This window comes from Bacillus rossius, chromosome 6 (genome assembly GCF_032445375.1).
Source record: "Bacillus rossius redtenbacheri isolate Brsri chromosome 6, Brsri_v3, whole genome shotgun sequence".
Lineage (NCBI taxonomy): Eukaryota > Metazoa > Arthropoda > Insecta > Phasmatodea > Bacillidae > Bacillus > Bacillus rossius.
The window spans coordinates 51,945,028-51,962,227 of record NC_086334.1 but is presented as its reverse complement, the minus strand read 5'-3'; positions in this window follow the sequence as shown (position 1 = coordinate 51,962,227).

The following is a 17,200-nucleotide window of genomic DNA, read 5'->3' as shown; positions in this document are numbered from 1 at the left end:
ATCCAGAAACTATGTCAAGAAGAGAACTATGTCAGTAAAGGTTCTGGTTGGACTCTTTCTAGTATAAGCCGATTGGAGCTAAGAATTAGTCATTTCACGTCTATGCGGACCTAAATGTTTATAAGATTGCTGGCTTTCGTAAGTAATCGTGTAGTAGAATATATATTATGTAATAAAATTTATTTTGTGAAAGAACTTGTGTTTATTTTTTTCTGAACCTGACACTATTATGTTATATTGTTGTTATATTTAATTTTTTTTATCTTCATTCCGAATCGTACCAAGGACCTAAGTCGATCTAATTAATCATTTTATTGGTTGTAAATTTATTTAGTTAATTTTGAACTTTTTCCCGAATTAATAAGTCAATAAATTCGAATTTCCAAGGCGGTGATCTTAACGGCTTATAGGATGATGGTAGTACAGGATTTAAAGTCTTTAAGAATTTTGAACATGGTTTATTGTAATTAATATTTTTACATAAAATTAAACTATATTGAATCGATCAAGTATCGAACTAGGGACAGCAACTGACCGGATCAATCAGTATATTGCTTGCAAATTTATTTAATGAATTTTGGAATTTTACCCGAATTTCTACCTAAATAATTATACGATTCCAAGATGGCTGCCGTAACGAAACATGCAACAGTAATAGGATCCAATATGGCGGACATAACATAAAGTGTAACGACGACATCGTACTCAACCATGATGGCGGACATAACGAAACATGCTGCAATTATATAATCCAAGATGGCGACCATAACGATATGTGCAGCAGTGGTTTATAAGTAAAATGTTATTAATTTTTTATTATTTAATTTGATTAGTTAATTTTTTTAATGATTTTAAATTTTATCCCGGTTTTCTAACATAAAAATTCCGGATTTTCAAGATGGCGGACATGATGTCATACTAGGTGAAGATATGTATACTTTGACATGAGTGGTGGGGGTAAGTCAGTCTGCCAGCAGCCACCATTGAGGAAGGAGCCTGTCACCATTTTTTTTGACCTCGTCGGGTTTGAACCGAGGACTCTGAGCTCCGTGTCGTTAATGTATGTTTTTAAAAAAAATATATTAAAATTTTATTAATTGATTTTTTTTATAAATTTTAAAATTTTTTTCATTAAAATCGGATAATAAATAAAAAAGTTAAAGATGGCGGGCATAACGGAAATTGCTACGGTGATGTCATCATACAAAATGTCGGATCCAAGATGACGGAAAGTTCGAGAAAACAAAATGACGTCATCCAAGATGGCGGATCCAAGATGGCGGATCCAAAATGGCCACCGGGGTCAAGGTCAAGGTCAAAGCTCCCCACAAGTGGCTTAGAGCGGCATGAACTTGGGGGAATTTAAGCCACTATGGGGACATTTCTAACTGCTGGAATTTTTGAGGACTAAAACGGGAAATTTTCCCTCGGATCGGGAATTTTTCCCTCGAAAACAGGAATTTTTTTCTTAAAACGGGAAATTTTGAGTCATTTTGAGTCAATTTTGAGGAATTTTGAGGAATTTTGAGTCAAAAATGGCCGCCGTGACGTCACAATCTAAGATGGCGGTCGGCTCCACAGGCTCCACAGCCAGAAGCCAGTCCCAGCTCCGGCTATCCTATACTACTCCAAGCCCATGGTAAGAAACAGGCCAAGGAACAAACCTAAGCCCGGGTGGTTAATATTAGCCAGGCAACGAATTTGGTTAGTGGGTAGAGAAGGACTATGCAAGAAATCCCAGCCAGGTGTTGCTAATCCAGGGTGTAAAGTCCGGCCAAATGGTTAATGTAGGACAGAAGAAAAGGGATTGACCAAGTATTTTGGCCTGTGGCGGGGAAAGGGGGAGGAGGAGAGATATTGTCCAAGCAAAAAGAACAGCCTGTAAGGAGGGGGGTGGCACCGGTGGTTATTCCAGCCTATGTAAAGGGAAGGTCATAGCAGTTTAGCCCACCCGAAGTGGAGGTGGATGGGCCAGGCAATAAGCCCAGCCAGAGTGGAAGGGGATGGTAAGGTAGTTAATATAAATAAAGTAAGTAATAAGGTATATCCTGGAACTACTCATGGCTTAAGTCATTAAGGGTATTATATTTTTTTTCCTGAATGGCTTTCCTCGTGTGGAGGCAGCGCTGGAACATCCAATCCCTACGGCTCGGCTCGGTTGGGACGTCAGAGCGGCCCCCCTGTACTTTTTTTGTCGAGAGCCCGCCCACTCCTTCCCCCAGCTTCACCGTCCAGAGCACATGGCCTCCGCCGCTAAGGACTCCCGTCAAAGTAAAGGCACATTGCAAGAAATATGTTTATTTTAACTTTAATTTGAAACCATGGTCGATTAAAGAAATAAGACCACGGGTCCCGGTCGCCGTACCGACGCACCGCCGCCTTGGACAGCGAGTCCGGCTCGCGCCCACAGAAGCGGGACCAGCTGAGGACCTTCATGGGCGAGTCGTCATGCCTCCAGTTGCTGGGCGGGCGTCGCCGCGCCACCCTCCCCGGTGGCCGCGGGAAGGTCCAGCCGGCGGCGCTCCTCCCAGCGCCCCCGGCCCGGCGCCCGTCCTGCCGGGGGCAGAACACTCTCCTTGAAGCTAGGCGACATCCAGCTTTTATTATAGTTATTTAATTAGATAAATATTAATATAGATTTAAAATTTCTCACTTTGTGAGGAATAATAATGCACATTTAGTCTAATTGTTAAATATTATATTTTATTAAATTATTAAAATAATTAAATATATAAGAATATATACTATGAGTGTTGTGCGACCAATTAGCATTTTGACACAATTTTAAATTTTAATTATGAACCATAATTTTACTGGTAATTTTATAACTAAAATTTAAACTTTTTCCGCTCTGTATGTACTCCCACTTAATCTTTGTCAGGCTAGTTCCTCAATCCATTCCCAGCGCCAGATGTTATTTTTGCCGTGTCTTTGTGAGGCAGCATGCAGGCTCGTTCTTATCCTTCGGTGCACGCCCGTCACCTGTAATTCTCCCTGTAATCGTGACAAGAACTGCTATGCCCTGCAAGCTATCAGAGAAGCCCGTTTCTAAGACACAGCCTTACGCGAGCAATTTCAGTCCTGCACCAGGACTCAGTTTCCCCAATGTCCCAGCACGTCCCCAGGCTCAGAAGAGCACAATTCCCACTGCACTTGCAAATTTCCACTTCCCCTCCCCCTCCCCCCATCACTCACCAGGCTTTCCTGGGAACACTGCCCAGAGAAATGACCGGCCATTAAATCCGGCCTAAGTCAAGGCTAGCGTTAGGTCTAAAAAAGTACCGCCTCTGACTTCTAGTGGCGGTTTTGTGAGTTATTTCTTCTGGGTGTTTGAAAGCCCGCTAAACTTCCAGAGCCCTGGCGACTCACGCCATAAGCAGTGTCCTGTAATTCTTTTCCAAGCCACCAGAGCACTGCACAAGTCTCATCCATAAGCCCCATGCTTTAGAAGTAGCCTAGTGCGAGATATGTACGAATCGATTCCTTCTCGGTTTGGCCATGCCTCAAAAGATTGCGCTCCGCTCTGGCAGCTAACGACAACCTCGAGATATTGAGGCAGGTGTTTCTTTGTCACCCACTCGGATATCTTCGGAATCTATCTGCCCGAAATCCATAGTCACCCATTTCTTTGAATGAAAGCGCCTGTTTTAATTAAAAGTCGCTCCCACCATGTAAAGACTTCGCGCCGCGCTATCAGACTGACCACTTTGCATCCTCGACCAGCCCACAGCAAGACTTCAATTCTGCCGTCATACGAGAATGTAGTCGTTTCGTAAAGGGATTTTTTCCCTTTTTTTAAACCTTAATTAGTCAGTCTGTGTTCCATGTAAAAATACTCATATGTTGCTAATTTCTAATTTCTATAAATGGTGAGTCCATCCGCGTCAACGGTGCTTGTCCGAGACGTTCTTCGCTCACCTCCCGGCGGGCACACGTACTGAGTGCTATAGCTACACCCTGTTCTGGTGAGTTTCGACAACCTTTCTCTTCCTCGACCCTCACCGGTTTTGTGGGCATTTTTTCCCGTTTAATGACTGTCTGTGAACCAGGTCTAATCATGTTGGATTTGGCTTGTTCACAGACAGGGTCAAAGAGCCGGAGCATGTATGGTGATCGCATGCTTTTTTCCCGTCCTCTGACCGAGGACTGCTAAGGCGCCCTGGTAGTCCAACTACAGCATGAAACATTGTCTTCGGCCACCTAGTTCAAAACATGATATTTCAAATTCCCTGTGAGACCTACAGAGTGCCTAAAATGGAATAATTAGATAACTTTAACTACACGATGGGCCAATCATTATAATCCAGGGATTGTTTTTCTTATTGTTAATTGTTTATTCTTATGGTTAACTATGGTGGATGTCATCTCGTAATATTTTTACAAAGGGTCGGCCCTACTAAACAATACTAACCCAATTTGTGTATTAGCCACCATGGTAATGGCTAACGAAGTATGCTTTAGTCAAATTATGATGTCAGTAATATATTTCTTTATCATGTTTATTTTATAACGTTTTGTTGGCTCCTGTTCAGTAAATATAAGAGTAAAATAAATAGGTGTTCAGATAGAGACGAAATTGCATTTATTATTTTTGTATTTGAAACTAAACGATCCGCCAATCTCTTAAAGTTATCCCAAGGAGTCGTTACACCAGTGTAGAGAGCAGAGTGTAACAGTGTGCAGGAAGCAGTATTCTCTGTGTTAAATGACAGTACCTGACAGTAGCCAAGAAGATGCTCACCTGAGGGTCCATCCTGCACTCGGGCAGCTCCCTCATCTTCACGTCCTCGGAGGGGAGGGGCAGTCCGGAGGGATCCTCCATCTCCTGGTCAGGGGAGGGGAGGGACACCCCGGACTGATCCTCCATCTCCACGTCCATGGTGTCGTTGGAAGTGAGGGTCAGCCCCTCCTCGGCGGAGGGAAGAGGCCCGAAGGCCTCACTCACCCTCCCACCAGCAAGGGGCGTGGCCCTCATATCCACGCCCATGCTCCCCCTGGGACACAGCAGGAACAACAGTATCATTTAGAGGCTGACATGAGATACACAGTTATGTTCATTTCTACATTTTGGCTTTCACTTAGAGGACCTGCCAATAAGTCTGACCAGCGGCCAGTGCGAGGTGACAAGCGTGAAGGTTAACGAGATGAAAAGCGAAATAAAGTGTATGGCAACTGTGCAGCGGACGTTTCCATACATCTTCGTCGGGGCTCGCCATCCCTCCTCTCCTGCTTCCCCTCCTGTAACGTTTGTCTTCCCCTCCTCATGTGTCTGGGTATATATGCTATTCAACGAGGCCTTTACGTTTATTTTATCTAAAGGTGTTAGTTACTGTGTGTGTGTCCCCGCTCTGCATGGCATGAGTAAGTATTACATTCGAGCGGAGAGCACGGAAACGGGCGTATTGTTAAAAGTTACTACTGTAAGTAGAGCATTAAAGAAAAACAGAAATGTTATTCAGTGACGACTTATCAATTTCTTATTTACTTAGCAAATAAATGTTCAGTTCATTCGTTGTAATGAGTTACATTGACAACTACCGCTGGGATAAAATAATGGTTTTAATAACAGTTTGTGCTCATTATTTGTTATTTAAAGAAGTTGCACGCGATTTTAAAACTGGCAAAATTTATCTTCTACAAAGAGAACTATTTAATGAGCATAATGTTTAAGAGTATGACGACATATTCTTAAAATATTTGGATAACGACATATACTTTGAACTATATTATAAATAAATGATACCGCATATAAGATTACAGTGCGAATATATATTAACATTACATAAAACAACACTTCTTGAATAAGGGGTGAAATTCGACTGCATTATGGTAACGTGTTTTCAAAATATATTAGAGTCCAAAGAAAAATCAGAATTTGAATTTACCACCACAATGAACAATCCCGCTAATACAAGTAATGATATGACAAAACGGTAGTAATAAATTTAAAAACAAAAATTAAAATAATAATAAGGTCCATGTTACAGGTGAAAATATGGTGACCATTTTGCAAATAACTGTACAGAACATTATTCACGTCATTGCCTCATTTTCCTGCATTCAATGGAGTAAATGTGGTACGAATGATTCAATACTAGTTCAAATAATATCACCTACTCGAGTGGTACACAGGTAAAACCAAGAAACTAATGTTGGCGTTTCAGAAATGCTAAATGGTGATGTCAAAACACAACAGGGTTTAAACGTATTTGCTTTAAAGGTCACTTAGTTATTTAATCTGGACACTACTGTAAGTGATGTAAAAATAACGAAAATATAGACACTGGTGCAGTGGCGAGGCGTAAGGTTTACATGTGGGGAAGCAATAACTCCGTTCACACCAAAACATGATGAGGTTGGAGGGGGGGGTCTGGGGGCCTTCCGCCGGGAAAATATGGATTTCAAGGTACAAAATGGTGCTATTTAAGTAGTTTTCTTAACTGAACATTGACTATTCCACAGGTAGAAAAATTGACATTTTTTTAAAATACATTATTTTTGAAAAATAATGATTGACTTACATTATTCTGATAGTAAAATACCTACTCTACATTACTTATATACTAAGTGGGAGTGTAGTATCATCGTACGCCCACAAATCCCCCACGCACTGCCAACCAACAGCCCGCGGGAGAGATGCGCGCGCCCCGAGAGACGACCGCCGACTGAAACGCGACATCGCCACCTGCCGTGCCGAACTGTACCGGACATAGCCGAAGCAGTCGGCGGAAAAATTCCACCGTCTGCTTCGGCCATGTTCGCTCCAGTTCGGCAAGAAAGCGTTACCTTCGTAGCTTCTACCGCGTATTTTTCCAGCCAATCCCCTCCCTGAACCTTTGTACCATGCCACCCCCCTTCCGAAAGGAAACTACTGCGGCAGCTTTCCTGCTGAAAGCGATCCTACCAGCGCTTCTAAACCTAGCAACGCTTCTAAAACAGCATGTTTTTGTGTCAACGAGTTCTTTTTTTATAGCGCACAGCGCACAGTATTGGGTCCCAAGAAGATAGTGTAAAAAATACATACACCTAACTGCACGAGCCAAAGTAAAATACTATTCTGAATAAAATATTTATTTAAAAAATACAATGTCTGGAAACTGCCTGGGCAAGCACTGCTTGCCTTGCTTGCCCTGACGAGACGCCACTGCACTGGTGCTAAAAGTAGATTCATTTATCAATTTTTTGTCATAGTTAATAATTAATATGAACATTTAATAAATAGAATTTAAATGGGTTAAGAGTTTCTGCTAAATAAAGACAGTCTGTAATTTCTATGCACAAAACGTAGAACACATTGGGCCTTTTTTTTTTTTTACTATTTTACCTATTTCTGTTACATAAATAGTCCCGATATTTCAGTAACTTGAAGATAGGCTGGTCGTCATAAACTGTACTTGTAATGCCCATCAGCCAGTGGCGTCTCGTCAGGGCAAGCAAGGCAAGCAGTGCTTGCCCAGGCAGTTTCCAGACATTGTATTTTTTAAATAAATATTTTATTCAGAATAGTATTTTACTTTGGCTCGTGCAGTTAGGTGTATGTATTTTTTACACTATCTTCTTGGGACCCAATACTGTGCGCTGTGCGCTATAAAAAAAGAACTCGTTGACACAGAAACATGCTGTTTTAGAAGCGTTGCTAGGTTTAGAAGCGCTGGTAGGATCGCTTTCAGCAGGAAAGCTGCCGCAGTAGTTTCCTTTCGGAAGGGGGGTGGCATGGTACAAAGGTTCAGGGAGGGGATTGGCTGGAAAAATACGCGGTAGAAGCTACGAAGGTAACGCTTTCTTGCCGAACTGGAGCGAACATGGCCGAAGCAGACGGTGGAATTTTTCCGCCGACTGCTTCGGCTATGTCCGGTACAGTTCGGCACGGCAGGTGGCGATGTCGCGTTTCAGTCGGCGGTCGTCTCTCGGGGCGCGCGCATCTCTCCCGCGGGCTGTTGGTTGGCAGTGCGTGGGGGATTTGTGGGCGTACGATGATACTACACTCCCACTTAGTATATAAGTAATGTAGAGTAGGTATTTTACTATCAGAATAATGTAAGTCAATCATTATTTTTCAAAAATAATGTATTTTAAAAAAATGTCAATTTTTCTACCTGTGGAATAGTCAATGTTCAGTTAAGAAAACTACTTAAATAGCACCATTTTGTACCTTGAAATCCATATTTTCCCGGCGGAAGGCCCCCAGACCCCCCCCCCCCCCAACCTCATCATGTTTTGGTGTGAACGGAGTTATTGCTTCCCCTCATGTAAACCTCACGCCTCGCCACTGCCCATCACATTATTTGTGCATTTTATCTATATGTTTGTGTAACTGACAAGGAATAGCATGTTTTCATTAATGACAAACAGTTTAAAGTGAAACCAAGGGAATATTTTATAACTATGTTGTACCGGTACCTTAAATTTATTAATAGAAAATATAATTGTTTGAGGGATCGCCATTATTCTGTCACACATAATAAATGGTGTTAATTTTTACTGTATATCGTGAGCAAGTCTCTTTCACGTAGTTTGTTAAAAGTATTTTTCATTAAATACAACAAATATATTTTAATTTTTAAAAATTGAACATCAGTCGTAGAGACTGATTGTAGCGACAATTTTAGTTGTGATACACTACGTTGGATTTTAAAGTGCACTTTAATCGGCATCGTAAAAAATTGTTCCTACCATCTTAGAGTTTAATATTATACATTTTATAAAAATAAAAATAAATGAAAGGATACCAAACCTTAAATATTTTCTCGTCAAAGAATGATAAAATATTTTAGATTTTTAATAAAAAAATAATAATAAGAAAAATTAGACTTTTATAAAAAGAAACATTTAACAACTTAATTATAAATTTTATCCACTACTCTATTTAACGTAGGTATTCATCAAACAAATATATGAATTATAAAGGGGCTATTTGCAAATGATAATGTCCGCCATTTTGTCTAGCTTTTGCATGTGCTATAGTGGCTTGACACATATAGAGACTGTCTGACAGGCAGCCGCATTAATAATACTTTTAAATTACCTTGAAACACGATAACAGCTAGCTTCTCGCAGCAATATTAAATCTTTTAATCACTAACTAAATATAAAATTATATCGTTGTTTTTTTAATGCTCTTTTACATCAGATGTCTACAGAGGTTAGGACATAAAAATTATTATAAACCAAACGTATAGTTTTAACCACAGAGAAAAAACACTATTTAAATATTTTATATAATTTTGATTTATTTAGTATATTTAATAATTAAATAATTATAAGAAATTATATGTCAATTGTTTTTATATATAATAAATTATAATGTTTAATAATTTGTCAATTTAAATAGTTTTCTGGTATTTATAATCTAACTTATTTAAAAAAGATGATAAAATCAGTGAGTTCGCAGTTTGGAAGTTTTAATTAATTAACGTAAGAACGGGCCAGGTTAAAGATAAATAGTTTTTTTTACCTTGGCGCAGTTGAACTCGACCCTGGAAGTTGACAGCTATTCTTAGCTACTTTAACCATTTTAGAAAGGTTCGTTTAGCAATCCTCAGCTCTCGCTTAAAACCTTTAGTCGCTTTGAACACTCAAATGACAATGATCGTCAGATATTTGTTTATTTATGAATGTGCCTGCACTTGTTTCTTTCGGAACGTATTTTATGTTTCTTATTAGACCAAAGACATTGTTTTAGTCCTTGATATGATTGCATTTTTTTTGGCATACATATGTACCTTTAATTTATTCATTTAATATTTATTGTTAATAAGCTCTAAATTTTAAAACAAAACTATGTGTATTAATATGTGCTAAAAATACTAGTTGTGAAATACATGCGAATAAATTAATATACTAAAACATTCAGTAACATGTAAATTCATTGAGAGAAAACGTTATTTAATGAAACACCTACTTAAAGCTAAATAAATAGACATCTAGTAACGGTGCGTGGTTGCAGGGAAGTGACAGGTGTGGAGCCCACCACACGGCTCGGGGCAGGAATGCATGAGGCGACTGAGAAAGAGACTGCAGGCCCGCACAGCTGCAGCTGCAGCTGCAACTGGAATGACCTGAGTGCACGGTGTGAGACGCGATGGCACACCGCTGAAGAGAAGCCTGGTGTGCCACGTACGAACCCTGCACAGTCTGTGGTTGCAAAACTATCTGTTTATTTAGTTTTTGGAAATATGAGATACGAACTTAACATTTCATTCAAGAAATAAAATACAATAAATTGTGCATTACTGCATTCCAGAGAAAACTATTATTTGTGATTAAAATAGGAAAAAATTTAAAAGTTCTTTATGAAACTCTAATTCATGTACCTATTTTTATAATGTAAAATAATTGTTCAAAGATTGAATAACTTACAATTAAAATATAAATATGTTGACATATTCTGAAATTCAAAGTATGTCAAAACTGTCGAAACGTAATGCTAGTAAATTAATTTAGGTGCATTATTGTGATAATACTAATTATCTCAGAACACTGAAACTTTAGTTTAAATATTTTTCAGTGTTTGGTTTATATGTCTTTCAATTGTAATAATCTCTAGAGTTTATTGCTCAGAGCAGTAGCTATTTCTCTATGTTTTAATGTTGGGCAAAGATATCTGATTAAGAGAAGGTGATTTGTCTATGGATCGGCGGACCTTTTAAAAATGGAAAATTAAGGCATTGTTAAAAAAATTTGACGATATAATTTTGGAGAGAACAATGAAGAAGGAAGTTTTGTTTGGTGCCATTTTTGTGGCTGGTGTGTGTGGCCGCGTTGGACATTTCCGATGGGGAATTCAGCTATATTTTCAGCTGATATTTCACTGAATAAGTGAACTGTTGCGCCCCTGAGCCAGGGCGAATGTTACGGTAATATTTAATTACCGGGGCTACCTTTATCTACGGAAATATAAGGTACTAAAGTTTAATGTATTTAGGCCTGAAGTTTTGTGTTCAGTGAGCCCCTCCTATTAACTGTTTCGGCCTAGTAACTTATTGTTCCTGTTAATGCCTCTGGTTTTCATTGTGGCACAACATAATTATCTTAACCTTCGCCTAGTAGTCTCGATTTAAAGATTCTTGTGTGATCCGAGGTAACTGAGTTAGTTGATTTTTAATTCACTTTAAGTATTATTATTTATCATAAATGAACTTTTGATTTCGTTTGTGCCCAACCTAACTATATAGATAACTTATATTTTATGTGATTTCATATGAGTTTTGGGTAAGCAACCTAGTTTCTCAGTGTAAATCACCTTATGTGTGTCAAACTATTAATATTGGAAATGGGTAACTTTGGGCATAAGCCGCAATTGAAAACCACTTATAGCAGTGGAAATATTTATGATTAATACAGTAATGTTAAAGTGTGGCGCCCGTATAAACATAATAATAATAGTTGTCCTATTACCTATAGTAACTATAATTCATTCATGAGGTAATAGTTCAGAGTGTCAACCGTACGTGGGGCCCGATATTTTGTCAAGTAATTTTTGTTGAGTATAATCATGAATACCAGAGGGAGGTGTCATAACCGAGGCAATACCGGATCTAGGGACAGCAGCATGTCCGAGGACAGAGAGACAATTCCTATTCTGGTAACACAAGAGATAGAGGGAAACGAATCTGACCAGCCCACGGAACACTTGGAAACTATCTCAGTTTTAGTTCCTACTCCTAGTGGCAATATTGACTTAAATAACTTGCTCCAGGGACTCATGGACAGGTTAGATGCCAACGCTGCTGAAATGAATGCCAAATTAGACTCTAACACTGCCAAATTATATGTCAACTCTGCTGAAATGAATGCCAAATTAGACTCTAATACTGCCAGGTTAGATGTCAACGCTGCTGAAACCAGTGCCAGGCTAGATTCCTATACTGCACAACTGACTGGCATACAGCAAAGTATCCTCAGCTTCGAGAGTAACCTCAAGTTAGAGCTGCAGGAAGTTAGGGAGTCAGTATCAGTTGTAACCAACCGAATAACAACACTAGAGTTTAACACTGATCAGAAATTAGCCCAGCTTCAGAATCAATGCCAAGACACCACACACAAGATACAGGAGGAGTTAGGCAGTGTGTCAGAACGCTTAGAACAAGTGGCCCAACAGGCTGCACAAAACCACTGCAGCTTGGACCACACTAGTCAACAGGTGCACGAACAAATGGCACAAATTTCACACAAAACGGACGAGCTAGGACATCAACTAGAACAGCGAGTAGGTAATCTGGAAAATCGCATGCTTACCCTCAGGTTGGACAACCTGATGGATAGACCCATCACTACCTCAGTTACGCCCATAGCTATCCCTAGTAACGTGCCAGAGACTGCTTCACCAGTTACTACACCACATGCAGCACATTCTAGCTTTTCTCCTGCACTTGACCAAGTGGCCATTATGCACCACCCGGCCAGACAGTGGTCAGAGGCCATGCCTCGTTTCGCAGGTGGGAAAATGAAAACCCCATGCGGTTTTTAAAAAAATTTGAGGAGTATTCAGCCATGTTTAAGCTGAATGACGAGGAGAAATTAAAATGCCTGAATACTGCCCTCCTTGAACATGCGTATTACTGGTGGGAAGTAATACAAACTTCGACCCACACATACGCAGACTTCCAAACCCAATTCAAGCAGCAGTTCTGGAGTGTGCGAATACAGGGCCACTTAAGAGCCAGGCTGCATGGGGAAAAATTCGACTATAAAAAACATAAGTCTCTGGAAGCCTATCTCTCGAGCATGTTTGAACGTACCCGGTACTTAGACCTACCAATGAATGACGAGGAATTTATTTCCATGTTTCTTGGACAACTACCTTACAAGTACCAGTTACAGTTAACTGGTAGGAATTTTTCGAATATTACCGAGTTTAGAGAACAGTTACTGGCATTCGCCAGGCTAGAGCAGCAGGGGCGGATTAATAACACTGAACCAGAAAAGGCACAAGCTCAGAAATCACCTCCGCTTTATCAACAGTGGCAGCGCGGCGGGGAACAGCCCGAAATATGAGTCAACACCGCCAAATGGAAGTTTCACCACACCGGGAAATGGAACAACCGGCAGAATCGAATACATAACTCGAACTTCTGGGGCGGGAAATGGAGTCGTCCCGGTAGTGACGAGTACGAGCCGAGCCACCATGAACAACACCGTAACAAGAGATCGCAACACGAAGAACAACAGCCTCCCAGGTACGAGCACCGTGACGAGAGACCAAGGTCACCGCGTCACGAGTGTCAGGACCGACCGCCACACCATTACAATCCCCGCGCGGAAGAAACCGTCCCGCCACTGCAATCGACGAGTTTCACCGCCTGCAACACACCACCTCCTGCACTCCCACCGCTGGGATACTTCGAGCGACAAACACCGATCCCACCACGTCAACGAACCAGCGGAACACCAGGCGCCATGCTGACTAACAACGTCAGTCAGCAGGGGTTATACTAGAACAGATTGGCGACAATCTTCGAACTAGGCAGAGGGGTAAAATTAATCATACCGACATACACCCCCCAAGAGGCCATATGCCTGGTTCGGTCGGAGGCGATACCAAACCAATATTTACCCATCTGCGACGAGAATCCGGATCAGGATAAACTTCCTAGCAGGGAAGAAATTGAGGATTTAATTAGAGCAAAGCTACACCTAGAAGCCAGGAATAGGCAGAAGCGGAAAACCAGGTGCAAGCTACACCGTTTTAAGGTCGGTGACCTTGTGCTGTTAAGGACTGCGCCAACAAGCAACAAGTGGGCGAATGTAACGAAGAAGTTATTCCTACTCTACAGTGGACCCTACGAGATTCTCCAGGTACATCGGGAGAACTGTTACACCTTAAAGGAAGTGTCAACAGGTATCAATGTGGGAAACTACAACATTAATCATTTAAGGGCATACCACGCACCAGTGGTGCAAAATATGTAAGATCAGAGTATACAAAATAGTTAGCTATATGTATACTGTACTGTTATTGTGCCTAGAATTATTAATAGGATTTGTGTGTAACTGTGAATTTATACCGGAAGGTTATGGTGTTCGTCAGCTGAGTTTTTTTTTTGTGTGAACTCAGTTGATTTCGGCTAGGTGAAGCATAGTCTTCCTAGCATTTATGTGGCTCAGTACGAGAGTAAATGCTCTTGTCCTTAGGCAGAGACCTAGAGGATGTACTGTGAATCTGGTGTACTGTATGTACATGTTTATTGGCAGCACCTAATAGTTCGGTTCACACACACGAATTGAGTAATTTTAATGTACACTGTCAGTACAGGCTGTATATTGGTGCTAATGTATACCTAGGCAATGTTCTGTTGTAGACACGGACACCCTGACACACTGTGTGTAAACAAACAAGAAAGCACTGTAGAAATTGAAAATAATGGCTTACATTGTTATGATCCAGGCTACAGACTTTTTACCTACCTATTTCCTAGGAATTCCTCCTTTCTAACACTTTTCAATCAGTAGTAAATAATGCTGACTAGGATTGTAATCCCACAGGATTACCCTCTCTAAGTGGATATTTACTTCATCCACAACTTCCTAGATATCACACCTGAAGAAAGAATTAGCTATATAGCTGGCTAGAGAGACCACCTTCACTTCTCTTTAGATTAATTTTGAAAAGAAAGAAAAATGCACATTAATCGTTGAATTTCACTTGTTTACATCACACAGATAGCACTCAGGTTGAAATCACTGTAATTCACTGTCTATTTCTTGATGTGAAAAGATTCTTCAGTGATGAGTGTAGAATGTTATTATTTGTTAATTGACAAAATATTATTAAATATCTGTGCTGTAATTAATAGCAATGCTAAAAAGCTAGTGATGTGAAAATGTGATTTAATGTTGTTTTATGGGAGACCAAATGAAACAATTATGATTACTAAGTATAATCAGAAATAACTGTAAAATATTAGAATATGTGCATATCAATGTTAAGTCAGTGCAAATATCTATAAAATGTTTGTATTTGTTTGTAATGACCAGGAATGTGCTATTCCTATATACCAGCAAGGCATTTATGAAGTTCTAATAATCACTGTAAATATTTATTTAATATGTGCATATCAATATTATTGTGTTTGAAGTTTAATTATGTGTTCCTGCACTGAAGTTTAGTTAATGTTTCTAAGAACAAGTTGCTTGTAAATATTATATATATATATATATATATATATATATATATATATATATATATATATATATATCATAATGAAACAATTGTTTATTGTTATAGGCAGAATCCCAGGAAATGTTATTATTTCTGCCATAAAACTAATGTACTAAAATAATAATGTTTATAATGAAGTTTAACAAACAACTATTTCAATTGATGGTATGATATCAATTGTAATAAAACAAAGTTTTTCTTTGGCTAGGTTTCAGCCAAAATAACTAAATGGCCTTTGTGTAAATAGTTATCTATTGTTGTAGACAAGTAAAAATTATCACATTTATGTACACAGCATTTTATCATGAACATGGAAAAAAATACCCAGTCTCAACAATAGTCCACATCTGATTTCCACTATATTATGTAGTTGTGTTATTATGTTAATGAATTATGCTTATTTTATTTAATATTTTTGGTTAATATGAGTTGTGTCAAATTATGTGTGTTTAATTTAAGATTTTAAATTTTTATTAAGTAGGCCTATGTTATTTTATTTTAGAGTTATATTGTTTATTTTAAACCAAGGTTGCTTACCCATTATTTAAGGTTAGTTAGGGTAGCAAGTAAAGAAGAATTTTTACGTTCCGGTGTCTGCAGCGAATGGAGAATAAACTGTACGAGGTAGTTCACTTGGACGCTTAAAGTTAAAAAGCGCGGGTGCATTCAGAGGCTAATATATAAAAGTTTAATGAGTGTTTATAGTGTACACGAGTGCGCGGACGAACTACGGACCGAGATGAATTCTTCTTGATCCTCGTCTACTGCATGGGGTAGTAGCATCAGCAGTGACAGCGTCCACCATGTCTGTCAGGCTTTGGGCATGACGTCCCACCGCAGGCCTGGGGTGGAGCGGTCGAGAGGTATATCCAGGCATGGGTTGTCTGGAATGGCTGCCACAGTCCTCGCTAGCCTGGATCACGATGTCAATGCGGTGACATCAGTGGTTGTCATTGGCTTGGACGGCGTCCCGGCCAACAGCGTCCAGCGACGGCGTGTATCTGCACATTGAGCGGTATTGTTAGTACCCGCCACACAACACTTGTTGATAGCAGCCTCGTAATTCCCTGCAGAATCAACTCCTACCTTGTAACCAGCGGCAGAACGAGTTTTCTTCTGTGCTCCCGAGACCTTCAGCGAGGTAATAGACACCTCGATCCACGACGCCGGGTGTTTGTTTACCAGACACTTGTTGATAGCAGCTGCCTGCTCCCAGGATGAAGAAATATGGTGTGAGCCGTTACGATTCTCAACCGTCACGAAACACAGTGTTACCAACTTTTGGCAAATGTCAAGTTTCAGTGTTTGAATTTGAAATTATGGTACGACCTAAATTAAACCAAATTTAAGGTAATTTTGGTGTTAATTAAGGCCGAGAGCTGCATCTGTGATAATACTAATTATCTCAGAACACTGAAACTTTAGTTTAAATATTTTTCAGTGTTTGGTTTATATGTCTTTCAATTGTAATAATCTCTAGAGTTTATTGCTCAGAGCAGTAGCTATTTCTCTATGTTTTAATGTTGGGCAAAGATATCTGATTAAGAGAAGGTGATTTTTCTATGGATCGGCGGACCTTTTAAAAATGGAAAATTAAGGCATTGTTAAAAAAATTTGACGATATAATTTTGGAGAGAACAATGAAGAAGGAAGTTTTGTTTGGTGCCATTTTTGTGGCTGGTGTGTGTGGCCGCGTTGGACATTTCCGATGCGGAATTCAGCTATATTTTCAGCTGATATTTCACTGAATAAGTGAACTGTTGCGCCCCTAGCCAGGGCGAATGTTACGGTAATATTTAATTACCGGGGCTACCTTTATCTACGGAAATATAAGGTACTAAAGTTTAATGTATTTAGGCCTGAAGTTTTGTGTTCAGTGAGCCCCTCCTATTAACTGTTTCGGCCTAGTAACTTATTGTTACTGTTAATGCCTCTGGTTTTCATTATGGCACAACATAATTATCTTAACCTTCGCCTAGTAGTCTCGATTTAAAGATTCTTGTGTGATCCGAGGTAACTGAGTTAGTTGATTTTTAATTC